Below are 27,585 nucleotides of genomic sequence, written 5' to 3' on the forward strand. Positions count from 1 at the left end.
CATCAGAAATGTAAAGTGTAAGAGTACATTTTCATTCCAGTGGTCACTGAAAGATTAATAGATTTTTTTTTCATTTTTCACAATTTTTCCCACTGAACAATACCTGCATTATGTATAATCCTATGCTGGTTAGAAAGCTAAAAAAAGAGGTGAGAGACACATAGAAAGGGCTAGAATCAAAAATGCAGCCTTTGAGTTGTATGAGTCTAGTTTTTATCCAGATAAATAAAGAACTATGAAATATTAACACATAGTGACTGTAGAGCATCAAGAGACACTATGAACTTGCTGAACCTAAAAATATCAAAGAACAGTGTTTCCATGGAAAAATATATTAGTATTGGCTAATATAAATTATAAATTTTTATAATTAAACTTATTGGTGCCTCAGGCATATCTGTAAGACAAAAGTAGGTATTAAAGCATAATTTTGCCTCATTTATTTGTATAAATGTGTAGAGTTAATTTTACATTCTCATGAATAATTTGTATCTTGTTGATTCATTTTGTGCATCCGGTACACTTTGGGGCCAAAAATCCTGATAAAAGAAGTATTTGCAGATTCTCACAATACATACAGAGACTTGAAAACAATCTGTTGACCAAAAGACTTTGGTCATGTGGCAATAGTTGGGTTTGATACACAAAAGACTTTTCAGTAGCAAATGATTCTTGGCTAAATCTGTGGGAAAATATAGCACATGGTTAAGAAAACCAAAAGAACAGAAAGACAATATCAATCAAGGCATTTTTGTGCCTTTCTGCAACTTAGATCTGTGTGAAACTAGGTAGTTTGTTGGGATAAGCAACCCTGATGGAGATGGAAGAGAATCTGTCCTTTCTAAAACACAGTTCTGATTGTGTCACTCTTCTGAGTAAAGCCTTTCCTGGTCTCCACCTCCTTCAGGTTTGAACCCAATTCCTGCACTCTAAGGCCATCTCCCAGCTAGCACAGCCTGCCCTCCCACTCCCTAGCTATGAGACCTGAGCTTGTCACTCTTCCAAGCCTCAGCTTCCTCAGCCCTGACACAGATTCTGAATAGAGCCTGCCTCCCACAGACAGTAGTATGTCAGTCCAGGTTCAGTCAAGAAAACAGAAACCACACTAGTATTTCAAACAGAGGATATTTAATATACCATATGGAGTATTATTCAGCAGATGATAGAAGGACTGAGAAGTCAAGCAAGGGAGTCAGGCAAGCCAGAGGTTTGCAACAGTAGAATGTTACTACACTCCTGGGACCACAGGAACATAATTCTGGAGCATAGGATCCAGCCTCCCCTGGCAGGACTCCGGGGAGCCTTTCTGGTGGGAGCTGGGCCAACAAGAACATGGGAGCAAACTGTGAGCCAGAGTCAGGGCCAGAGAGATGTAGCTGCTGGGAAAGCTCAGAGACAGTGTAAGAGAGGGAGAAACACTCTGACTTCTTCCTTCTCCCTGCTTTCTGTTGCCCCATCAGGGTCCTCTTTGGACCCTGCCAGTGAGACTGGTTGCCAGTTAGTTATGAAACCTGAGGACTGTTAGCTCCCGTGATCCCCAGCAAAGCCAGATGATGGGAGGGAATGGATTTAAGAGCCAAAAGCAAATGACTGGCAGTGTGGCTGGGAGAACAAAATGCAGTCACTCCTACAGCCCTTGGCCCAGTGCCTACATATTGTAAATACTCAGTAAACTAGTTATTATGAATATTATTAGTGTGGATTTTCCAGCTGTATTACCTACTCCTCATCCTAAATCTCCTTCTCCAGTCATATAGAACTGCAAGTCTTTCCCCAGTCATTCTAGGCCTCCATGCCTTTCCACATACTATTCACTCTGCCGGGAGGCCCTTCCTCCATCTCTTTCCCAGATGACTCCCAGAGTACATGAGGAAGGGCTACAGCTCTGAGGGAATCCCAGCCTGCTCACAAAGGGTCACAGCCTGGGCCAACTGACAGGGTTCACGCTTACTGTGGTTGAGGACTTTAGTCAAGCACCACCTGGCAATCGAATGCATCACCATCCCCAGGATTACCCAGAAAAACTTCTCCCCTGGGTTACCTGTGATTCTCCCTAGACCAGGGGATACTTGGCCTTTCAGAAAATAGTATGCTGGTATGTGATGCTCAGCTCAGTTCTGATTCCACTTAACACACACACATTTGGGTGGGGGGGAAGGGGGGCATGCCATGCTGCACAGTATGTGGGACATTAGTTCCTCGACCAGGAATCAAATCACTCACCCTACAGTGGAAGTGCGGAGTCTTCACCACTGGATCGCCAGGGAATCCAACACACGCTTATTGGTATTCACAGTGCCGCTGATGCAGCTTAACACCAGGGATGCAAAGGTGGAGAAAGTATAGACCTTGCTCTCAGGGATTTTACAGTCAAGAGGAAAGACAACTATCTAGAGATGACTTTAATTCAAAGTGGTAAGTGACCAGATGCAAAGATAGCCACAGTGTAGGAGCCCGTGGGGGTGGGGGTGCGGGGGCTTTACCTAGCATGAGGTTTAAGAACTGCTTCTGGGAGAAACTGGGTATTAAAGAATAAAGGAAAATAAAAGGAAGAACAGAAGCAAGAGCACCAGCAGGAGGAGCAGCATGGCATCCTGAGAGACCAAGAGTCCAAGGGATGAAAAAGGAAGCTGTTTAGGGAGAAAAGGGCAAGACATAGAGGAAGGTTTGCTTTGCAGCAGAGATGTAGGAAGCACGGGAAAGCAGGGCAGAGTCATGATCAGATACGTGTGTGGAGGCTGGATTTAGAAGGGGCAAGGGGTCCGAGGTTGGCCCGAGGCTACTCTGTACTGGAGCTTAGTGAGCAAGGAGGAGGCTGCTCTAGAGAGGGCTGGAGGGGGCTTGTGGGCCATGGTAAGGAGTCTGGGTCTTATTTCAAGAAAAATAGAAATCCATGTAAGGATTATTGCAGAGGAATGACATGACTTCCTTATTCCTTCCTTTCAACACATATATACATATATACTAAATACCCACTACACAAATCCTTGTGGAGTTCCCTTTTCAGTAATAAGATATACCATTAAACCAGCTATTTTTTCTTTCTTTAACCTGTGCTAAGGGTTATGACAGGAGAAGAACCTAAAAGAAAACCTAATCTGATCTCTAGCAGGTCAAGAAAAGATGTATTGCAGACAGGACATTCAGCCTGAGCCTTAAAGAAAGACAGAAATTGAAAATGGTCCAAGCCACTATTAATATGTGTTCCTCTTTTCCTCTTCAGTCTTCCTTGAGAGATGTTACCATGCTGGTGGGATACCTAAGTCTGGCCACCATCAAGAACACCTCAAGACTCAATTAATGGTCTCCTTGCTCCCTAAATCTATTCATCTTCTTCTGGGTTGAGTTCAATTATAGCATAAATTGTCTTCAAAAATATTACAGTATGATTTGTCACTGGATTAAAAAAAATGCATATATTGCATATACAGAAAGGCAGTGAAACAAGGCAATGGAATTTTCCTCAAATAAATTTAATATAGGGAGGTAAATACTCAGGTAAATGATTACAATTTCTGTTTTGTTGCAAAACAAAAATCAAGAGCTCTCCTGGACCTAGAAAGAAAGATACACACATGCCATTGTGAAAATCAGTTACACTATTTTACTGATTCGCTTAGGAAAGGGTTGCCCATCACTTGCCAAGCGTCATGATTAAAGGCAAAAGGAAATCCCAAGTCCCTTGGTGTGGATAAAAAGGATTCTACTGCAAAAAGAGACTGCTATGATCAATTCATGCCTTCCACAGAACTATCATTAAGACAGTATATCATAGCCTTAATGGTATGTAAAATAATGGTGCATTTTACAACAATGGCATCTTCAAATTGATAAAATATGGTAATCCTAAAGCAAGGCTTTATTGTTGACAGAGAAAAGAGTTTTTAATTTTTTTAGCCTCCTTTAGATTCAACCTTAGTGACCTAGATCATGAGCTTATTACAGGCTTTACTAAAACAAACTCACCATATAGAGGAATTAAAAAGCCTGTCCATTCTTGTCAAAGGACTGTGAAAAGAAGAAACATATGGCTGCAGGAAGAACTCATGGAAAAAATATGTATGATGACCACTCCAATTCTAGTGAAAATCCTAGAGAGAGAGAAATGTGTTAGCTTGAGGAGGAAGATGAGGGCACAGTATGAAGGACTTTCTCCCACTTCCTAAAACAAGGCTCTGAAAGGAGGAACCCCCCTTAAATGATTACAGTATTTCAACCAAAGGAAGTTCTGAGTTGGAGGTCCCCCTCTACTGCCATGTGGCACGGAAGCTATTCAAAGGTTTCCATTTTCCCTTGAAAGTATGGATAAATGGTGCAGGTTGGGAAGCAGGTGGCTTAACAGGGCCAGGCAATCCTGTGGTTTGAAGAAGATGATAGCTATCCCTGACTGGAGACAGAGTAGAAGTCACAGGCAGACTTCAAGGGACATTCAGCACCCAGCGCAGTTGGGAGGACCACAGGCTAAGCAGAAAGAAAAGATCAAGGGTTTACCAGCTACCAAACTAAGACACAGTTGCTGGTAGGGTGAGCAGTGGCCAGAAATATTAGGGACATTCTCTCTGTACAGAATACTTAGGACTAAAGAGAGAGCATGGGCACAGGGGCCACTGCTCCTCACCACCACAAGGACCTGGCAGGTACCTCGGTGTCTGGAGTCACCACTTTGGTGAGGAGGACAGAAAGGAAAGGAAATCTGAAAGACTTCTAACTTTTTTTTTTTTTAAAGAGAGAGAGAAGGGAGAAGGGGAAGACTTTATTAGATCGAATTAAGTTGACTGAATTGTTTTTTCCCTCATACATAATTAAAAAAAAATAACTATCTTACTGTATATATCATGCTTGAAATTTGCTAATTTCACTTGAGACTGTAGTCTAGAACTGTTCCTAAGTCAGTTCACATAGGTCTACCTCGCTCTTTTCCTGACCAAAAGCTATTCCATTCACTGTGACAATTTATTTAACTCTAGAGAGAGAGAGTTAAGATGTATCAGATATTTTTGTTTTTGTTTTTCCAAAATAGAACTGCAACTCACACCCTTGGGAAGTACTATTCCTGCATCAAACTCAAGTGCCTAGATCTCTTCCCCCCGCAGACTTCCCCAGCTGTCTTCTCAGCTCCTCACTGAAACTGGAACCAAGCCCACCAGACCAGCCTCAGCAGGGTTTGATTCCCTGCTCCCAGAAGTCGGAAATCAAAGTCACTGGAAAAGTCCAGTGGCCTGGTTGTTATCTTCATCTTCGTCATTTGATGCTTACTACACCCTAGGCATAGAGTTGCACTTTGATCTGGGTTTCCTCAGTGAACAATTTGGAAATACCTGGCTGACTCAGAGCTGTTGGGCATGATTAATTACATAGGAAGAGACTCAGGCAACCCCCTCCCCCTCCCAAAATGAGCTTCCCGAACACCTGACTTTCCTTCCCTAGCTATCCTTTTGAGGTTGTGCCTCCCAGAGGGAACAAAAATCAATGTATTAGCCTCTGCCACTATTTCTTCACTTAGTTCAGAGCTCCCTAGTGGACCCAGAATCAAGCCGGTCTCTCAGGAGCCCTCCAGATTATTGTCTTTGTTGTTCAGTCACTAAGTTATGTCCTACTCTTTGTAACCCCATGGACTGCAGGACTCCAGGCTCCTCTGTCCTCCACTATCTCCCAGAGTTTGCTCAAATTCATGTCAATAGAGTTGGTGATGCTAACTAACCATCTCATCCTCTGCCACCTTCTTCTCCTTTTCCCGTCAGTCTTTCCCAGCATCAGGGTCTTTTCCCTGAAGTTGGCTATCATCAGGTGGCCAAAGTATTGGAGCTTCAGCTTCAGCCAACAGTCCTTCTAATGAATATTCAGGGTTGATTTCCTTTCGGATTGAATGGTTTGATCTCTTTGCCATCCAAGGGACTCTCGAGAGTCTTCTCCAGATTACCCAATGGTTTGAAGTAACACAATTTCCTCTGCTGGCATGAATCAGAACTACAGTTTCAGAGTATGACTCTGGGGATGCAGACCAAAGTTACTAAGAGTCCTCACATATCCTGAGTTGCCTGCCCATGTGGCTGTAACATGCTCCAGACGTGGGGCACTACAAATGTTTTAAATAACACTCATCGCAGTCTAAAAATATTTATTACTTAATTGATAGCCTCAAACTAAAATAAATACATGATCTGCTTAGAAAGTACTGTGGTATGTTGTTGTTGTTGTTGTTCAGTCTCTCAGTCGTGTCCAACTTTTTGCAACCCTATGGACTGCAGCACAACAGGCTTCCCTGTCCTTCACCATCTCCCGGAGCTTGGTGTTGTAAGTAAATTTTATTGAGTTATAGTAACATTAATTATGGATCACTCCAAGCAACTTGCATAGGTGGGTTTATTTTCTTCCTATCTGCACATTAATTTTTCAACTTGATTATTTTAATGCATTTCATTTAAATAATTCTTTTTGTCGTTCTTTTTTTCATTCTGAAAGATTGTGCTCCAAATTTGAGAAAATTGGAATAAAAGTAGTGGCAGTGGTTACCATTTCAAGGGACCACTTTCTGCATTAGCTGTGGCAACAGCAGCCGTACCCAGTAACTCCAATATCTATACTAGCTTAACATGTGAGCCTTTGTTTCCCACATTCTAAGCAGTAACATGGAACTGGAGGGCAGGCTGTGCTCCACATGACCATTCAGGGTCCCACGCTGTTATGGGTCTGTCATCTTCACCAAGGTCATTCAGGGCATAGACATCCAGGAGAAGAGAGAGGAGATTTCAGAGGTGTTTTGCCCCAAAGTAGGGCACATAATGTATGCCCTCATTCCACTGGCAAGAATCCACTCACTGGCCACGCCTAGCTGCAAGGGAGATTAAGAAATGTGGTTTACCTGTGGGTTCAGAAGGAAAACCACATAGCTTGGTAAATACCTAGCCAATCTCTGCCTCATCCTTTGACCTAATAATGTCATTCCTGGAATCTATCCTAAATAATCAATCCAAAATATACATGGTTTTACACAAAGAAGTCTTAAACTACTGAAAAACAACTGGAAGCATACAACATATACAAAAATAAATTCTATTGCAGTCATTTGACAGATTGTATTTCACACAATCATTTTTAAAGTGATATTAGTGAGACTATGTAGAAATACTGGGAAATGCTTAAACTACAAATATGATGAAGTCATATTCAGAGTCCAAAATTTTATATACTAAGTACAACTATATTTAAATGTTCACAGAGCAATAAAAAATTGTAGGGAAAATGCTAATAATGCTTAAAGTTATAATAATGATCATTTAAAGTGCATCTGAGATGGGCTAGGCAAAGTGCTACCAGATTTATATGTATCATCTCCCATGCTAACTCCCCTATTGGACAGATATTACTTGTAGCAGACTGAGTTAGCTGCTATCAGATCTTGGCCAAGAAGATGGAGCCAACTCCATTCCCACACTAAATCACTGGTTGATGGGGCCAGAGATGACCCAATTCTGGACATGAGGCATAAAGAGAAGTCAGCCAGAGAACTTTTGAAAAAGAGTATCTTCCCACATAAAGACCAGAGCCTTGTGAGGAGAGAGCTGTGTTTCTCCCAGACTTTGCCTTTTTGTTCTGAATATGATTATGCGAGGCATTGTTTTTGAGCTAAGGTGGCCATGACTTGACAAGCCTAATAATACTCTGGATGTCAAAGCAAAAAAAAAAAACAAAAAACAGAGCTTGGATCCTTGATGACATTGTTAAGATGCTGCCTTAGTCCTGCAAAGCTGACCTTCAGACTTTTTTTTAATGATTTTTTGTTGTGAACCATTTTAAAGTCGTTATTGAATTTCTTACAATATTTCTTCTGTTTTATGTTTTCTGGGGTATTTTTGGCCACAAGGCATGTGAGATCTTAGTTCCCCAACCAGGGATTGAATCCATATCACCTGCATTGGAAGGCGAAGTTTTAATCATTGGATCACCAAGGAAGTCCTAAGACTTCTTTTTAAGGGATATAATTTTTTAAATAAATTAATCGGGGCTTTTTTTTATAGCTTGACATTAGCTTTTCTGTTTTTCCTTTCTTTTAATAATTTTATTATTTATTCCATGCTGTGCTGGGGTTTTGTTGCTGCGCGGACTTCTCTCTAGCTGCAGCGAGCAGGGGGCTGCCCTACTTGTGGTTCATGGGCTTCTCATTGTGATGGCTTCTCTTGTGGCTCCCAGGCTCTAGAGCACAGACTCAATAGTTGTGGCTAACGGGCTTAGTTGGTCTGTGGCATGTGGGATCTTCCTAGATCAGGGATGGAACATGTGTCTCCTGCATTGGCAAGCAGAGTCTTCACCACTGAGCCACCAGAGAAGCCCATAAAGGGATATGATTTAATGTTTTTACTACTTAAGCCATTGTTGGTTGGGTGTCCTATATGTTTAGTTGAAGATATTCCCAAGTGATACTTCATCCTTCCTTTACAGACCTCACAGTCAGCTAATAAGAAACAGACCTAGGATATAGAGCAGGCTGCTCTAGCTCCAAGGTCCAAGAACTCTCTACTCCAGCACCATATAGTGAAATTAGGCATTCTCCCCTCCCACCTTTCCTTCAAGTTATTTCCTATACATGCACACACACTTTAAGCAACTATAGCCAACAAAATCCATTTCCCTCTCTCTTCTTGTTACCCTCAGATTCCAATCTGTTTCCCTCATTAATCTGACAGATGGTGTTTTCTGCTGCAGGTGTTTCCAAAGTGTCTGTAGATATTATCCCTTTTGGGCATGTCTCCTGATACAGTAATTTTGTAGCTAGATGTTTGAAAAAGAAATGACATCTCCCAAAGCGTATCTTTTTCTGGCCTTGTTTCTGACTGGGTTGAAAATCACTTGGTTTTGTCAGGTTCATTGGATTATACTTGAACCTTCACTTTATTCAATGTATTCAACACTATATACCTTTTGTTTTTAAACTACACTTTCTCCAGTGCAGTCCTTTATTTCCTATGTGCTATCTGCCAGCTGTTTGCTCAAAAAAAGAAAACAATCTGAAAGAAATCCAAAATGGTAACAAGAAGTACAAGGCTGAAGTATCTCCCTATTGCCAAAATCGCTTTCAGACAGATTCCTCCCCACTTTGTGTCTCCATTACATATTTTTCTTTTTTTTTCTGTTTTATGACTCCATAAAATTAATTTCTTACCTCTGGTGACAGGTCTCCTGGCACAGGTCTCCTTTGTTCCCATTTGATTTCTACTCCCATTTAACTAGAACAAAAGAAACCAGAACACCACGTAGAGAGGATATGAATTTGCTCATCTGGAAAAAGGGACATTCTGTCGTTTACATACGGTATCTTAACTCCAAGGAGAATCTTTGGAAGGCCCATCTGTGGTGATCTTTCAGATGAAGAATGGTGTTGGATATTTCGGATGCATGCAATCAAATACCATGTAACAAGCTTCCATAGATTCTCTGCCACCATCTATTGTCGCAAAGAATGCATGATAACGGTGAATTCCTCAGGTACAAAAACATGTCCCACTCCTGAGAAAGGCAAACAACTGGTCTGCAAAAAGGAAATGACACCGATGAATTCTCTTTCCTTTAAATTCAGAGAATTAACGTGCACCTCAAGTCCAAGTCTAAAATTGTAAAGTAGAAAGACACAATTGAAATTGTTACCTTATTTACCACTCAGTGAATCCGTGTCATACAGAATGAAAAACAACTCCTTCAAGATGAAACAGAGCACTTCAGAGACAGTCAATGGAATAAAATTCAGTTTAAGTATTTGGACACTCAGCATTTACTTTCTCCTCTATTACTAACAAGCTGTGTGTCCTTAGGGAAAATACTTACTCTTCCTGAACAGATGGTTTTCTCACATGTCAAATGACAACAGTGATAATAACATATGTATACAGAGATTCATGGTTACAAGGTCCTTCTACATATTTTGGTACAACAGCCCTGGGAATTGGGTTAGACAAATCTTTTCCCCATTTTAGAGATGAGGAACTAAGACTCAGAGAGTTTAAATGATTTGGCTGAAGTTTATGTGTGTGCTTAGTGGCTCAGTCATGTCCAACTCTTTGCTACCCTTTGGACAGTAGCCTGCCGGGCTCCTCTGTCCACAGGATTTTTCAGGCAAGAATATTGGAATGGGTTGCCATTTCCTTCTCCAGGGGATCTTTCTGACCCAGAGATTGAACCCATGTCTTCTCTGTCTGCTACACTGCAGGTAGAATCCTTACCTGTTGAGCCATTGGGGAAGCCCAGTTGAATATAAGATAATACGCAGAAATAGGTCTTCTAAGCCTAAAATCAATGGCCTTTCAGCTAAGCCTTGTTGAACAGGAAGATGACCAAAATTTCAAGAAAGTAGGTTTAAATTATTTGTGTACATCTGTAGAGATTAAGTCCTTGGTTTTCATTTTCTTTTTCTTACCTGTATCATTCTTGGACAAAGGCTACAGAAATGAAATGAGAATAAGCTGACCTTCAGAAATAGGAGAAGGGGCTATATAATTATATATGAAGAAGAGAAAGAGAGAAATGACAAGTTCTGAACATGATAGAAGCAGTTGGTGAATGCTTCCAAATAAGAATTTTTATGAGCCCAGGAATTATTTTGATTCCAATACATCAGTCTCCTTTTTCTCCCTTGTGAAAGGTATCTTAAGTACAACACTTTGATTAAAGGATTTTTTGTTTAATTTTTTCCATCCCCTATTCCATCACAGACATTTTTATGATCTCAAAAGAAAATCCTGCTGTGAATTAAACTGTGCAACCTAATCAGCTACCATTGTAAATATGTTTCCCCTTTCACTCATTATCCTCTTGGGATATACAAAAGTAATAAAATAAAATAACTTAGTTTGCTTTTATTACTCCCCTGATCTAAACTGCTGCCCATTCTGAAAACTAGAAAGAACCAGTATATGAGATTTTTGAGAGTTGAAGAATAAGGGATTTGAATCTCAGCGTTTGGGGGCGGGGAACTTTTATTAATTTTTTCTTTGTGCATTTATTTCATCTTTTTATATGTAAATGTACATTTTCTAAAATTAACTTGAGGCAGCTTAGGGAAAAAGACACATAATTTAGCCACTACAATTAAATATAAACAACCTTTATTTCTCTCTCCATCTAAATTTTAAAGGAAAAGTTACAGTGAATGTGTCTCACTTCAAAAGCAAATAATAGTAGGAACATATATTGCATCCTAAATACAAATTTTATAACTCCAGAAATTTATTACTAGTTTAACTGTCTATTGGTATCACTGAATGAGGTGAGCAATATAAAGTAGTTAAATATTTTGCTTCTCTGAAACTATTGTTATTACATCATCAATTTTATGAAATATAATAAGTGCCTAATTATAGAATTTAATATATTTAAGGATTGTAGTGTTTAAAAAGTTGAATAGACTTTTTCCCTTTCATCTTGGAGATGGAATATGGGTCATAGATAGGAACATTAAACCAAGTCTTGTTTGGACAACAGGGTCAAATGAGATGAAGGCATCTCTTCCATGTCCATCAGGGAATGTTTTGTGGATGAGCTTTGTTTTCAGGGGCTTTTGAGTAAGGGAGATGGGAGGACTAACTAGTTGCAAAATAGAGTGTGTGCTTAGTTGCTTAGTCATGTCTGACTCTTTGTGACCCCATGGACTGTAGCCCACCAGGCTTCTCTGTCCTGGGATTCTCCAGGCAAGAATACTGGGATGGGTCACCATGCCCTCCTCCAGGGGATCTTCCCAACCCAGGGATTGAACCCAGGTCTCCTGAATCGCAGGTGGATTCTTTGCCATCTGAGACACCAGGGAAGCCCTGCTGAATACAGAGTGTTTATTAAATGGCATTGTGCTGGAGGTGGCAGTAACTGAACTAGCGCAGTGGTCAGTCAGTCTGACATCGGTTGGCAGCGAGTGAAATAACCAACTCCCTCGTTGCTGGTGGAGAGAGAAGATGGGGAGTAACCATGTGAAGTCTGCCTACCAAAATGCTTCAGAGGACTTAGCCCAGACTCTGAAGAAGAGGCTCTGCCCATTTACATGTGTTCATGCTAACTCGATTCAGTCATGTCTGACTCTGTGCAACCTTATGGACTGTAGCCCACCAGACGCCTCTGCTCAAGGGATTCTCCAAGTAAGAACACTGGAGGGGGTTGCCATGCCCTCCTCTAGGGGATCTTCTTGACGCAGGGACCAATCCCGCATCTCTTATGTCTCCTGCATTGGCAGGCAAGTTCTCTTTACCACTAGTGCCACCTTGCTGTTCAGTCACTCAGTGGTGTTCCACTCTTTGCGACCCCATGGACTGCAGCATTCCAGGCTCCTCTATCCTTCACCATCTCCCAGAGCTTGCTCAAACTCATGTGCCTTGAGTTGGTGATGCCATCCAACCATCTCATCCTCTGTCATCCCCTTCTCCTCCTGCCTTCAACCCTCCAGCATCAGGGTCTTTTCCATTGAGTCAGTTCTTTGCATCGGGTGGCCAAAGTATTGGCGCTTCAGCTTCAGCATCAGTCCTTCCAATGAACACCCAGGACTGATCTGCTTTAGGATGGACTGGTTGGATCTCCTTGCAGTCCAAGGGACTCTCAAGAGTCTTCAACACCACTGTTCAAAAGCATCACTGCTTCAGTCCTCAGCCTTCTTTATGGTCCAGCTCTCGCATCCATACATGACTACTGGAAAAACCATAGCTTTGACTATACGGACCTTTGTTGGCAAAGTAGCGTCTTTGTTTTTTAATATACTAAGTCTCTCATAGCTTTTCTTCCAAGGAGCAAGATTCTTTTTATTTCATGGCTGCAGTCACCATCTGCAGTGATTTTGGAGCCCAAGAAAATAAAGTCTATCACTGTTTCTATTGTTTCCCCATCTATTTGCGATGAAGTGAAGGGATGAAAGTGAAAGAGGAGAGTGAAAATGTTGGCTTAAAGCTCAACATTCAAAAAACAAAGATCATAGCATCTGGTCCCATCAATTCATGGCAAATAGATGGGGAAACAATGGAAACAGTGACAAACTTTATTTTGGGGGGCTACAAAATCACTGCAGATGGTGACTACAGCCATGAAATTAAAAGACACTTGCTCCTTGGAAGAAATACGATGACAAACCTAAACAACATATTAAAAAGCCGAAACATTACTTTGCCAACAAAGGTCCATATGGTCAAAGCTATGGTTTTTCCAGTAGTCATCTATGGATGTGAGAGTTGGACCATGAAGAAGGCTGAGTGCCGAAGCTTTGATGCTTTTGAGCTGTGGTGTTGGAGAAGACTCTTGAGAGTCCCTTGGACAGCAAGGAGACCAAACGGGTCAATCCTAAAGGAAATCAGTCCTGAATATTCATTGGAAGGACTGATGCTGAAGCTGAAGCTCCAGTACTTTGGCCATCTGATGCAAAGAGCTGATTCATTCGAAAAGACCCTGATGCTGGGAAAGATTGAAGGCAGGAGGAGAAGAGGATGATAGAGGATGAGATGGTTGGATGGCCTCACCAACTCAATGGACATGAATTTAAGCAAGTTCCAGGAGTTGGTGATGGACAGGGAAGCCTGGCGTGTTGCAGTCAATGGGGTTGCTGAGTCGGACATGACTGACTGAACTGAACTGATGGGACTAGATGCTATGAACTTCATTTTTTGAATGTTGAGCTTTAAGCCAGCTTTTCCACTCTCCTCTTTCACCTTCATCAAGAGGCTGTTTAGTTCATCTTTACTTTCTGCCATAAGGGTAGTGTCATCTGCATATCTGAGTTTACTGATATTTCTCCCAGAATTCTTGATTTCAGCTTGAGCTTCATCCAGTCCAGCATCTCACATGGTGTACTCTGCATATAAGTTAAATAATCAGGGTGACAATATACAGCCTTGATGTACTCCTTTCTCAATTCTGAACTAGTCCATTGTTTCATGTCCAGTTCTAGATGTTGCTTCTTGACCTGCATGCAGGTTTCATAGGATGCAGGTAAGGGGGTCTGGTATTCCCAACTCTTTCAAAATTTTCCACAGTTTGTTGTGATCCACACAGTCAAAGATTTTAACATAGTCAATGAAGGAGAAGTAGATGTTTTTCTGGAATTCTCCTGCTTTTTCTGTGATCCAACAGATGTTGGCAATTTGATCTCTGGTTCTCAGGGTGAAAGAAAGGACAGCACAATCATAGTGATTTGATGAAGAGAGACAACCAAATTCAGATAATTTAATGACAGTCAGATATTTGCCCTCATTTTCCTCTACATGTGCATTAGTCAATTTTAATTCTGCTTGTGAAAGTTGATGGTATAAGTCATTCTAAATATCAGAATGCTATAGGATAAAAGGAATAAAGTATTAACAACAAAATGTCAAGTAGACTATTTGTCATAGTCAGGGTCACAATGTAATATGAAGATCTACTTCATATTTCAATTCAGTAATGTAGGATTTAGTCTCTTCTAATTTTCATTATCAGAGTTAGAAAAACAATAGCTACTTAACTTTGTTTATTCAAAATACCGAAATCTCTGAAGAGAAACAAGTAAGCTAACATTTTTCTATAGAAGCAGAAATGACAAAAGATAGTAATTCTATAAATTCAAGTGGAGCATTGATATTTATGATTATTACTTTGAAATTTTCATTATTTCATAATTCTTAGCCAGATCTGATAAAATCCCTTTAACTTTCTCTCTCTGACCACTATTCTTCCAGTTCTTTACTCCTCCAAACCAATGTCACTACTTCCTACCTCCCAGGGAGAGCTCCAACCCCACAGTACACACTCTCTGGATCAAATATATCAGGTTTCTATACCCATAAACAACCTAGACAGACCCAATGGTTCTTACATTCTACTATGCTGTTAACAGACTTCTCAAACACACCTTTCTTCCCCCAGAGATAAATCCAATTCTGAATTGTGTATGCTCCTACAAATGGCAGCTGGGTGAATCCCTACCAGAATGAATGCATTCTCCCACTCCAGGCATTATTCTGTCTCAGATGTTATTGGGTTCAGGAAACATAGGATGTGACTAAAGTGCCTCTCTCCAAGAAGTTCAAAGTCTAGGAAGACAGATCAATTAACTAAAAATTATATGAGAGACCAAAATAAGATACCTTTACACATCTACCAGAATGGCTACATTTTAAAGGTCTCACAACACCAAATGCTGGTGAAGACGTGAAGCAACACATTTTTTGCAGGATTATAAAATGGCAAAACCACTTTAGGCAAAAGTTGGCAATTTCTTTTGAAACTAAGAAAGGAAATCAATCCTGAAGACTCATTGGAGGGACTGATACTGAAACTGAAGCTCCAATACTTTTTGGTCTCCTGATGTGAAGAGCCAACTCATTAGAAAAGACCCTGATGCTGGGAAAGATTGAAGGCAAGAAGAGAAGGGGACAACAGAGGATGAGATGGTTGGATGGCATCACTCAATAGACATGAGTTTGAGCAAGCTCCGGGAGATGGTGAAGGACAGGGAAGCCTGGGGTGCTGCAGTCCATGGGATTGCAAAGAGTGGGACATGACCGAGTGACTGAACAATAACAAAATATTCTATGACCATAAATTCCAATCCTAGCATTTACCCAAAAGAACTGAAGACATATCTCAAAAAACTTGTACAAGAATATTCATAGTAGCTTTATTTATAATAGCCAGAAACTAGAAACAGCCCAAGTGTGCATCAGTTGGATGATGGATTTTTTTTTAAGCTGTGATATAGTAAAACAATGGAATACTATTCAGTAATATTTTGTAAAGGAACTTCTAATACATACAACAAAACTCTGAATGATATGTATTCTGAATTATTTGGAAGGCAGTATATTGATATCTGCAAATTACTTTGAAATGCATTTTTTAAAAAGATGTATTGATGGTTGGGTAGTGTAACAAAGTAAGCAGAGTAAAATGTTATTTGCAAAATCATGCAAAATTCTTTCAGCTTTTCTGTCTGCTTGAAAATTTTCATGATAAAATGTTGGAGAAAATTACATGACAGCATAGAAGATAGGTAAGGTACAAAGATGCCGAGAAAAAGATATTTCACCCCAGCTGTGGAGAAGAATAAAGTAATGTCAAAGATGACATGAATGAGAAGGTGATGTCTGAGATGTGCTGAATGAATAGGCTTTCACCAGGCAGGAGAAGCAAGTCTGGTTGGCTCCTAACAACCTGATCATGCTACAGAATAGGTAAGCACATCCTGAAGAAGGATCAGAGGTGGGGATAACGTGATAAGCAGAGGCCACATTATAGAAAGTTGAGTGTACTATGCTAAGGTTTATCCTATTATTGATGGGGAATTATTGTAGGTTTTGAGCATAGTTTATGGGGTGATACAACTTATACTTTAAAAAGATCACTCTTAAAATAGTGTAAAAGAGAAATGTCCAACTATGAGCCTGGAGACAGGAAAATGAGGACAAAGCATGTTGATGTTGCAATAGCTTTAATAAGGGGTAAGGGTAGCCTGATTTAAGACAATGGAAGTGCAGGTGGTAAGGAAGTATAGGATTTGGAAACTGTTTATGATGTAAGAGTGACAGGAGATTAAATGGAGAGAGTTTGTCATTGAGTTGATGTGTGGAATAAGAGAAGGAAGAGTTGAGAATGATCCTAAAGGTCCTGAGTAAATAATGATAAAATATAAAGGGTGGAAGGAGCAAGTTTTAGGAGAGAATATGCATATAATGGGGAAATGCTTATTCTCTAATGCCTATCTGGAATGTCCAGGTGGACTTGTTCAGGAGGTTATTGAACATAAAGCCTGGGCCTCAGTAAGGATATGACCATTAGATTGATTGATTTTCTTATTTCCTTTTTATCATCTACTTAACTCTAATTCCAAAGAAAATTTTGGAGATAACAACCAATACACACTTTAAAAGCATAAAATTGGATGCTGGGAAAGATTGAAGGCAGGAGGAGAAGGGGAAGACAGAGTATGAAATGGTTGGATGGCATCATTGACTCAATGGACATGAGTTTGGGTAAACTCCAGGAGTTAATGATGCACAGGGAGGCCTGGCATGCTTCGGTTCATGGAGACGCAGAGTCAGTCACGACTGAGCGATTGAACTGAACTGAACTGAACTGAACCTCTAACTCATTCCAAAGAGAATTTTGGAGATAACAACCAATACATACTTTAAAACCATTAAATTGGATGTGATATAGTATATGATTGTGTGTGTGTGCATGTGTGTGCACACACACACACACACTCAGTCATGTCCAATTCTTTGTGACCCCATGGACTGTAGCCCAATGTCTATGGCTCCAGTCCATGGCTCCATGTCCATTTCATGGAGCGGGTTGCTATTTCCTTCTCCAGGGGATCTTCCTAACCCAGGGATTGAACTCGTCTCTCCTACATTTCCTGCATTGGCTGTCAGATGCTTTACCAGCTGAGCCATCAGGTAAGTCCCTTGGTGTATGACTAGCCCTGTACAAACTGCAAAAGGAAAAATCAACGGCTGTTCTACAGCCACTCATATACAGTTTGTGTTTTCCTCCTGGGGATACAGTCTTCTGTGCATCCGTAATGTAATAGAAAGAACACTAAACAAGAGTTTGGAAATGTGGTTTCTGGTTCCAGCTTTCCCATTAGCAGTTGACTCTGAGCAACTTGTTTAAGCCCTCAGAGGCCTCCAGTGTAAGACAGCTGAATTATTTGACCTCTGTTATCCCTTCCAGCTCTCAAATGGGAATTTTCTTTGAGCTGTATTTCATGGATTATTATCCAGGCCCTTTTCCTCTCCAGTGACCTTCACTTGGCCTCCAAGGTACTAATTAGCACTTCAACTTGCGAAGGGGAGAAAGAAAGGTTGAGGGGAAAAGTGTGTTCTCTTGCTGGGATATTATGATAAGAAAATATTAAAAATAGAAAAACTGACATCACTAAAATTGATGAGGTTTGGGTTTATACCGACTCTCCCCATCCAATGAGGTCATAGGCAGTTCTGCAACAAGAAAGACTATTTAAGGTTCATTTAAATATAAATGAGGATGGTCTTATATTGTGGCATTTCTTTAGAAATCACAATGTTTGGGTATAATAAAAAGAGTATTCAGCCAACTTCAGTTTGGCTTTCAAAAAAGAAAACAATGAATCATACATCCAAACACAGGAGTTTTCTCTTTAAATGTGATAGATAATCACAATCATAAAATTTAAATGACTTATGACCAAATGACCTAAAAAGGGAATTACAATAAAGCTACGTGAAACAAAATGTTGAGCAAAATAAAATCCCAAGTACAGTCAACACATTATGCTCAAGCCATGAAAACTTCATGGTACACTGTGAATGAGCTTTATTCTGGTTTTGGGGTGCAAGTTTCCCATGGCCTGCAATGCTCCTTCCCATCTCCTCTGTCTGGAAAATGCTTACAGCCACTGTTTTCAAACTTGTGTGTATCGAATCCAATGGAAGGCTTATGAAAATGCAAATTGTTGGTCCTTCCCTCAGAGTTTGTCATTCATTATGTCTGGGAAAGTCTCAGGAACTGATATTTCTAACAAATTCCCAGGTGATACTTATGCTGCTAGTCCAGGAATCATACTTTAAAAACCCCTGGCCTTGGGCTTCCCAGATAACGAAGTGGTAAAGAACCTGCCTGCCAATTCAGAAGACAAGAAACACAGATTCAGTCCCTGGGTTGGGAAGATCCCCTGGAGGAGGGCATGGCAACCCACTTCAGTATTCTTGCCTGGAGAATCCCATGGACAGAGGAGCCTTGCAGGCTACAGTCCATAGGTCACACAGAGTTGGACAAGACTGAAGCAACTTAACACACAGACATGCACAGTAGAAACCAACATGACACCATAAAGCAATCATCCTCCAATTAAAAAAAATCAAGACCTATGAAAGAACCACTGGCCTTGGACTTCCGTGGTGGTCCAGTGGTCGAGAATCTGCCTGCCAATGCAGAGGCTGCAGATTCAATCCCTGGTCCAGGAAAATTCTACATGCTATGAAGCAGCTAAGCCTTAATGCCACAAATACTGAAGTCTGCACTCTAGAGCCCATACTCCACAACAAAAGAGTAACCTAAGCCCTGCTCTCTGCAACTAGTGAAAGCCATTCATGTAGCAATGAAGACCCAGGACAGCCAATAATAATATAAATAAATAAATAAAAATAAAATGAAAAACATTGGCCCTACTCTTACTTGTATTTCAAAAACCCAGCTCAAATAGCACTCCCTGGGTGAAAGTAGGGTAGAGTGGAAAAGGCTTTCACTTTCCAGTTTTATTCCCAAAAGACTATAGACAATTCTGTATTAGAGCTAGATTGCAACTCTTGTCCTGAATCTGCTTCCATGTCTCTACCCTATCCCCACCCTGCTTCTTTGAAAGTTTCTGGAAAGGAAGGCTCAAATCTTATTCATACTTTTATGTTTCCCAGTATGTAGAGCAGTGTTTGTTCCCACCAGATACTTAATCAATGGACCTAATAATAATAATAATAATCAATTAATAAATGTATGTATAAAAGAATGGCTATGAAAGCACTTTTACAATTGAAGTGCTATGAAAAACATAGTGCAAATGAATCGTCTCAAGATCCGGTTAAAATGTAGATTCTGATTCAGGAAGTTTGGGGTGGGACCTGAGAGTCTGAATTGTAAAAGTTCTAAGTCAAGAACTTTCAGAAGCACACTTCAGGTTACAACTACTAACGGTAGTTCCCAGCCTTGACTGTCATTAGGACACCTGTGGACCTTTGACAACATAGTTTCTAGTCTGCTTCCCAGACTGCTTCAGAGTCTCTGGATATGGGTCTCAAGGCATCAAGGCATCAGGGTCTTTTCAAACCTCCTCAGTTATTTTAATATACAGCCAGAGCTGTGAGCAGTTGATATCTAGAGTAATCACATATGATATAGTCACCTTACATTAAAATCTAAATTTATGTGATTCAAATCATGGCAATTTTTTGTATTATTTATCATTACATTGATATTGATAATATTACGTATATAATTTATTCTCTTTAAATCACTTTTTAACATAAAATTATCTTATTTTTATCTGGCAGATATCATTATTTAAACCCAGCCAGAAAAGAAATTTCTGACAGCTTTTAAAATAAAGCTTTATTTAATGTTTACTTAATGTTTCTCAAGCGACTCATTTTAAAAGACCAGTTATTATTTTAGACAACTATAATTATGATATATATTTTTCTTAGAAATAGGGCAGTGTAACCCAAAAGAAAGTGCCTTTGACATTGATTGATGTCAAATGTCAGATTTCAGGGCATCTGGCCCTGAAATGCTGGCTTGCAGAAAGGACCATTGTTTACACAGTCTGTCTTAAAGAAGCAAAGTTAGGATTTTTTTTAATCTGTTTAAAGAAAAATTATCAAATAAAAATCCATATTTACACAGAATATACATAATAGAGTATTCTTTCACATTAAAGAAGAAAGATCTTAACACATACTTTCAACTATTAAACCACCAGAGTACTTTTAAAATAGAATCCAATCTGCAAGTCAGTTTATAACAACTTTTCACAAACCCAATCTTGCCATGATGTAAAGGAATGCCTCTATGGTTGACTTTGATCTTGGTGTTTAAAAAAGCAGCCCAAATAATACTAAACTTTCCAGAAATGGGGTGACCTGTTTTGATGTTCCTCTAGAAATAAGCTGCGTAATCCATCCCAGGTCCCTACCACCCAGGCTACAAGCAGCAGGTTTCAGTGCCACCCCTTTCCAGAAGTGTGTTGAAGTGCCATACACAGTACTCAGTAGAGACGCTTGGCCGGTGCTGCAGACTCCAGTGTTCTGTACCTGATTCTGAGGGAAAGAAAGAGAAGCTCAGTTATCCATATGCACAAACCAAAGCTGAGTTCAGGGAATTAGGCCTCTATCAGGCCTCTTGTTCTTTAAGAATAAAAGTTTGGAATAAAAAGCTTTGAAAAACTAGTAGTTGAAACTCTTCATTAAGTACAATTCTTAAGAGTTGTACTTATTTGTTTTCTGATAATCTTAAATATCCAGGCAATTATAATCATCAAAGACATATTTGAAACAGCATGACTTGCATATAAAAATGAGTAAGATGAGCAAATGAGTAAAATGAGTAAGTGCTAAATTCAATACATTGTGCTGTTAAAAAACAACCACCTGACAGAAAGGAGATGTTTCAGAAATAAGCCCAAGAGCTGTCTGCACATAGATTTCCTAGTGAACTAAAATCCTTTTTCTTATGCTGAACTCAAAACACAAAGGTGCTTAGAACGCATTAAGGAAAAGCAGTGTAAAATCTAAGATCTGACTTTTATTCTCTCCTCATTAATCCAACACCTTAAAATTCAGTGTCCAGATTTATCGTTTTTCTGAAACTTTCCTAAGATCATCAATGGCATCCTACAAAAAAGAGGTGCCAGAAATCTGAAGGATATCTTTTTTAAAAATAATTTCTGATTTTCAACAAAGGACAGAATGTGAATTTTATAAAACCAAAGTGAGTGATTGGTAAGCCCACCGTTGATTGTAGGAAAAAATCTAGAATCAATTATTTTCAAAATATCAAGCACTTAAAGAGGAAGTTGTGATCATTAGGAACTACCCTGATTTCAAGAACACTCATGACAGGTTTTTTTCCCCTAAGATTAGTGGTGTGGTAGGAATCACAGACCTGCTGTAGATATTATAAATCTGCATTTCAGCAATCATGATATCCTTGTGGACAAGATGGATAAACATTAATCACTTTAAAGCTTGCGTAGAGCCAAACCCAAAGAATGCTGAGTTATGAATCAAAGTCTCTGCAAAGAGATTTTCCAAAAGCATTTTGCAAAGTTTTATCCTGTTCTTAAACTAGTTCATTGTTTTACTGGCAATTTGAATGGGGGTATTTGTGGCCCAATGATCAAATTTTCAGACAAGTTGAAGATGCAAAAGAGCAATAATGGTAAAGGACTGCATGCTAAATCATTTCAGTCATGTCCAAGTCTTTGCGACCCCATGGACTGTAGCTGGCCAGGCTCCTCTGTCCATGGGATTTTCTAGGCAAGAACACCGGAGTGGGTTGTCCTGCCCTTCTCCAGGGGATCTTCCCAACCCAGGGATTGAACTCTCATCTATGTCTCCCGCATTGTCGGATGGGTTCTTTATCACTAGCACCACCTGGAAAGCCCTGGTCAAGGACTGAATAGATTACAAAAAGATTACAACTGCCTGCATCAACTGGCCAGACCTAATTCGACTGACTTTAACAGGATGAACATCAAGTTCCCTCATCCAGCTCATCTACTTCTCAGAGCTGATGAATGGGAGGAATCCCAAAAGGTTGCTCAGGACAGTCTGGCACATAGCTATATGTCCCAAATTTTATTATTATGATCATCTTATTATTCATCTTTATTTTCTTTAGTTATGAGGCTTTGCCAGAAAAATAAATCTTTTACAACAAGTTTCAGATAGTTGAAGGCTAGAGTCATGCCCTGCATTTTGTGCCATGTTTCTACTCTGGCATTTTGTGCCATCTTGCCTCACTTGCTGAATTAAGGGAGAAGAGAGATGCCAATCATGTACTTGATTAATAATCTGACCTCTCACATGCTCTTTATTTGAACTTTCATGAGCTGCCTGCTGTATAGTTATTTCCAAGCAAATCTGAAAAACATTTTTAAACAGAATGTGCTCTGCTGTGCCTAGTCGCTCAGTCATGTCTGACTCTTTGCAACCCTATGGACAGTAGCCTGCCAAGCTCCTCTTCCATGGGGATTCTCCAGGCAAGAATACTAGAATGGGTTGCCATGCCATCCTCCAGGAGATCTTCCCAACCCAGGGATCGAACCCAGGTCTCCCATATTGCAGGCTGTTTCTTTACCATCTGAGCCACCAGGAAAGCCCTTTAAACAGAATCGTGTTTTATTCAGTGTTTCCTGTGTAGCTAGCCCTCAGAAAGGTATCCATAGGTAGAGTATCTCTATACTTCACCAAAACCCAATGAGGTAGGTATTATTCCTTCCATTTTATGCATGAGAAAACTGCAACTCAGAAGATCACAGAGACTTCTATGTTCAAAGGAATCAGTGGTCAAGTCCTTTGGTTACCTTCTCTCTCCTCTTGAAGTCAGATAACTGTCCTCAAATACTTTAGCCATCCTGGTACGTGCTGTATTCTCAGTCGCTCAGTCATGTCCGACTCTTTGCAACCCCATGGACTATAGTCCCCCAGGCTCCTCTGTCCATGGGATTCTCCAGGCAGGAATACTGGAGTGGGTTTCCATTTCCTACTCCAAGGGACCTTCTTGACCCAGGGATTGAACCCACATCTCTTGTGTTTTTTGCATTGGTAGGCAGATTCTTTACCACTGCACCAGCTGAGACGCCTCCATCCTGGAATGGTAGCCCCCAATCCAAGCCCCAAACCACCAAATTCCAAGGCCATCCCTTACTTTAGTAGAAAACTTCTGCATGTGTATTTCACACTCAGGACAAAACAATCATAGATCCTGGTCACTGAGAATCAAACAATCACAATTGTGGGAAGGCATCCTTAATTCCGAAAGAATTCTTCACTTAAGTCCCAATTTTCATCTGTCTGGACTCACAAAGGCCATTCCTTATTGACAGTGACCGTCTTCACCATGGTCACACTAGGACTTGAGAACTAAGGTCATCCCATCCTGTTGCTCTTCTCTTCCAAAACTTAAGTGATCCCATAAGGTAGAATACGCTTCTGGTTAAAAACTGCCTTCGAGTTCCCAAGTTACCTCATTGTATAAGGTGAGGGGCTGATTTAACTGAGTTATATAGTAAGTGTCATGAAAATATGCAGTGGAAGACTCATTTTCAGGGTGATTCCATTTAGGAAGTAATTAAAGAAGACATTAAAGACGTCTCCATCACCACAGTGTCACAGACTGCTTATCCATCGAGAGTAAATTCAAACATATGCAGGGACATCTCACATGAGAAATCAGAACTAAAGCAGGCAGGATTCCAGGTTGACAAATCAAAGCCAGAATCCCAAATCTCAGGCATTCTGGATTCACCTTTCTTTGACAATTAAATGCACAGCCTGAAACCCCCATTCTAAATACTGTAGTCAAACCAGATCTCTGGTGGGATTTTCATTCATTCATTCCAACAATCTCTTCCTGAGTGACTACTATGTGTCAAACTCTTCTAGACAGTAGAAATAAAGCAAGAAATATCCAGTTTTTTAAAAAAGTCCTTGGACTTCCCTGGTGGTCCGGTGGTTAAGACTCTACCCTCCCAATTCAGGGGCCTGAGTTTGACCCCTGGTCAGGAAACTAGGTCTCATGTGCAGCAACTAAGACCCAGCAGCCAAATTTAAATAGAGAGAGCTGTATGTTCAACAATAATGACAACAACAAAAAATCCCGGCTATATGTTAAAAGAGAAAGAAAGAAAACTCCTGCCCTCGTGGAGCTTATGTTGTTTGTGTGTGCTGAGAACAGAGAAGTTGGAGTGGGGAGGGGCTGTTTTCTTCAGAATGAGTCCATTCTGAAGCCTGTAGTTCCCTGTATCCTGGTAGCTGCTGCCATCTCTCTCTGCCCTGGTGCCAAATACCACCCTCACTTTATTCACTCCCCACAGAAAGCCACTAATACAAGTTGGTGTATTATAGATTTTTATAGGGTAGCAGAAGGAGCATATCATAGCATCATGAAATACAAGCAACAACTTAAAACATAATATTAAATATTGCTGATCTAAAAAGCTACTACCTATTCTCCCTAGTGGGCTGTTTCTTGCTGGCCATATTCTCCCTCAGGCTCTGGCTTGTTGCCATCTTCTCCCATCTCTCTCTCCAGATCTTTTTGCCAGCCCCTGATTCTCCTAGCTGCCAGCTCTGACCTTCACTTTTCTTTTACTTTTCTCATGCAAAGCAGTTCACCCAAGGCTTCAGGACTATGCCCGGGCTGAGGCTGATGGACAGAGGGGGCTTCACCTTTCCCATCCAAAAAGTCAGCCAAGATATATTTTTTTTAAACAATGAACCGTCTTTCCTGTTGTGAATTCTACCACTGCCTTACCATGTGAGCTGCAGTCTGTTCTAGTTTCAACAGAATCTTTTTACTCATTGCCATCAGCCAGCAGTTGTTGGAAAACAGTACGCAGAGTGAATTGCTAAAGACTACCCCAAAAGCGGAATTTTAAGCACTCACATTAACAAAGCTTTGGGAAACTGTCATTAAAGATTCCAAACAAATGAGCAATCAATCCTTGTATACTCAGTATTGAACAAGTAGAAACCGAGAGCCTTTCAAAAAATCAAGTTGGATCACTACCTCAAGTAGAGTATCAAAATGACTTTCAAATATATCAGAGATTCAAACATGAAAGGGAAACACAGGGATCTCCCTGACGGTCCAGTAGTTAAGACTCCTATGCTTCCACTGCAAAGGGCACGGGGTTTCATCTGTGGACAGAAAAAAAAAAGTTGAAATCAGTAAATGACTTTAAAAGAAAAGGACCACAAAAATAATAGAACATGATTGAGGTTTTAAAAAGTAATATTCTTGAAGTAGAAAAAACCTTCTAAGTATGTTATTGAAAAGTAAAGAGAAAAAGCTAGCAATCTGACTAAATAGAAATGTTAAACTTCCACATAGCAAAACTACCACAAATCACATCCAAAAAAAAAATAAAGTGAGAAAACATTGTAACACACAAAACAAATTTAAGAATAAATTCTTCAGAAGACAAACAATATCATCAAAATGAACAGAAATTTTTTTTGCTTTTCTTTTTTTAAAACTTATTTATTTTCAGTTCAGTTCTGGAGAAGGCAGTGACACCTGACTCCAGTACTCTTGACTGGAAAATCCCATGGACGGAGGACCCTGGTGGGCTGCAGTCCATGGGGTTGCTAAGACTCAGACACGACTGAATGACTTCACTTTCACTTTTCACTTTCATGCATTGGAGAAGGAAATGGCAACCCACTCCAGTGATCTTGCCTGGAGAATCCCAGGGACGGGGGATTTGCCAGGCAAGATCTCCAGGCAGATAGTGGTCTCCATCTATGGGGTCGCATAGAGTCGGACACGACTGAAATGACTTGGCAGCAGCAGCAGTTCAGTTCAGTCCCTCAGTCGTGTCCGACTCTTTCAACCCCATGAACCGCAGCATGCCAGGCCTCCCTGCCCATCACCAACTCCTGGAGTCCACCCAAACCCATGTCCATCAAGTTGGTGATGCCATCCAACCATCTCATCCTCTGTCATCCCCTTCTCCTCCTACCTTCAATCTTTCCCAGCATCAGGGTCTTTTCAAATGAGTCAGCTCTTTGCAATGGGTGGACAAACTATTGGAGTTTCAGCTTCAGCATCAGTTCCAATGAACACCCAGTACTGATCTCCTTTAGGATGGACTGGTTGGATCTCCTTGCAGCCCAAGGGACTCTCAAGAGTCTTCTCCAACACCACAATTCAAAAGTATCAATTCTTCGGTGCTCAGCTTTCTTTATAGTCCAACTCTCACCTTCATACATGACAACTGGGAAAACCATAGCCTTGACTAGATGGACCACTGTTGGCAAAGTAGTGTCTCTGCTTTTTAATATGCTGTCTAGGTTGGTCAGAACTTTCCTTCCAAGGAGTAAGCATATTTTAATTTCATGGCTGCAATCACCATCTGCAGTGACTTTGGAGCCCAGAAAAATTAAGTCAGCCACTGTTTACACTGTTTCCCCATCTATTTGCCATGAAATGATGGGACCGGAGGCCATGATCTTCGTTTTCTGAATGTTGAGCTTTAAGCCAACTTTTTCACTCTCCTCTTTCACTTTCATCAAGAGGCTCTCTAGTTCTTCTTCATTTTCTGCCATAAGGGTGGTGTCATCTGCATATCTGAGGTTATTGATATATCTCCCACCAATCTTGATTCCAGCTTGTGCTTCCTCCAGTCCAGCATTTTTCATGATATACTCTGCATATAGATTAAATAAGCAGGGTGGCAATATACAGCCTTGATGTACTCTTTTTCCTATTTGGAACCAGTCTGTTGTTTCATGTCCAATTCTGACTGTTGCTTCCTAACCTGCATACAAGTTTCTCAAGAGGCAGGTCAGGTGGTCTTGTATCCCCATCTCTTTCAGAATTTTCTGCAGTTGATTGTGATCCACACAGTCAAAGGCTTTGGCATAGTCAATAAAGCAGAAATAGATGTTTTTCTGGAACTCTCTTGCTTTTTCCACGATCCAGCGGATGTTGGCAATTTGATCTCTGGTTCCTCTGCCTTTTCTAAAACCAGCTTGAACATCTGGAAGTTCACAGTTTACGTATTCCTGAAGCCTGGCTTGGAGAATTTTAAGCATTGCTTTACTAGCATGTGAGATAATTGGAGGCTAATTACTTTACAATATTGTAGTGGTTTTGCCATGAAAGTTAAAGTGAAGTCGCTTAGTCGTGTCCGACTCTTTGTGACCCCATGGACTGTAGCCCATTAGGCTCCTCCATCCATGGGATTTTCTAGGCAAGAATACTGGAGTGGGTTGCGATTTCCTTCTCCAGGGGGTCTTCCCAACCCAGGGATCGAACCAGGGTCTCCTGCATTGCGGGCAGACCCTTTACCGTCTGAGCCACCAGGGAATCCATTGACATGAATCAGCC

Source organism: Bubalus bubalis, chromosome 11, assembly GCF_019923935.1.
Source record: "Bubalus bubalis isolate 160015118507 breed Murrah chromosome 11, NDDB_SH_1, whole genome shotgun sequence".
In the NCBI taxonomy this organism is placed as follows: Eukaryota; Metazoa; Chordata; class Mammalia; order Artiodactyla; family Bovidae; genus Bubalus; species Bubalus bubalis.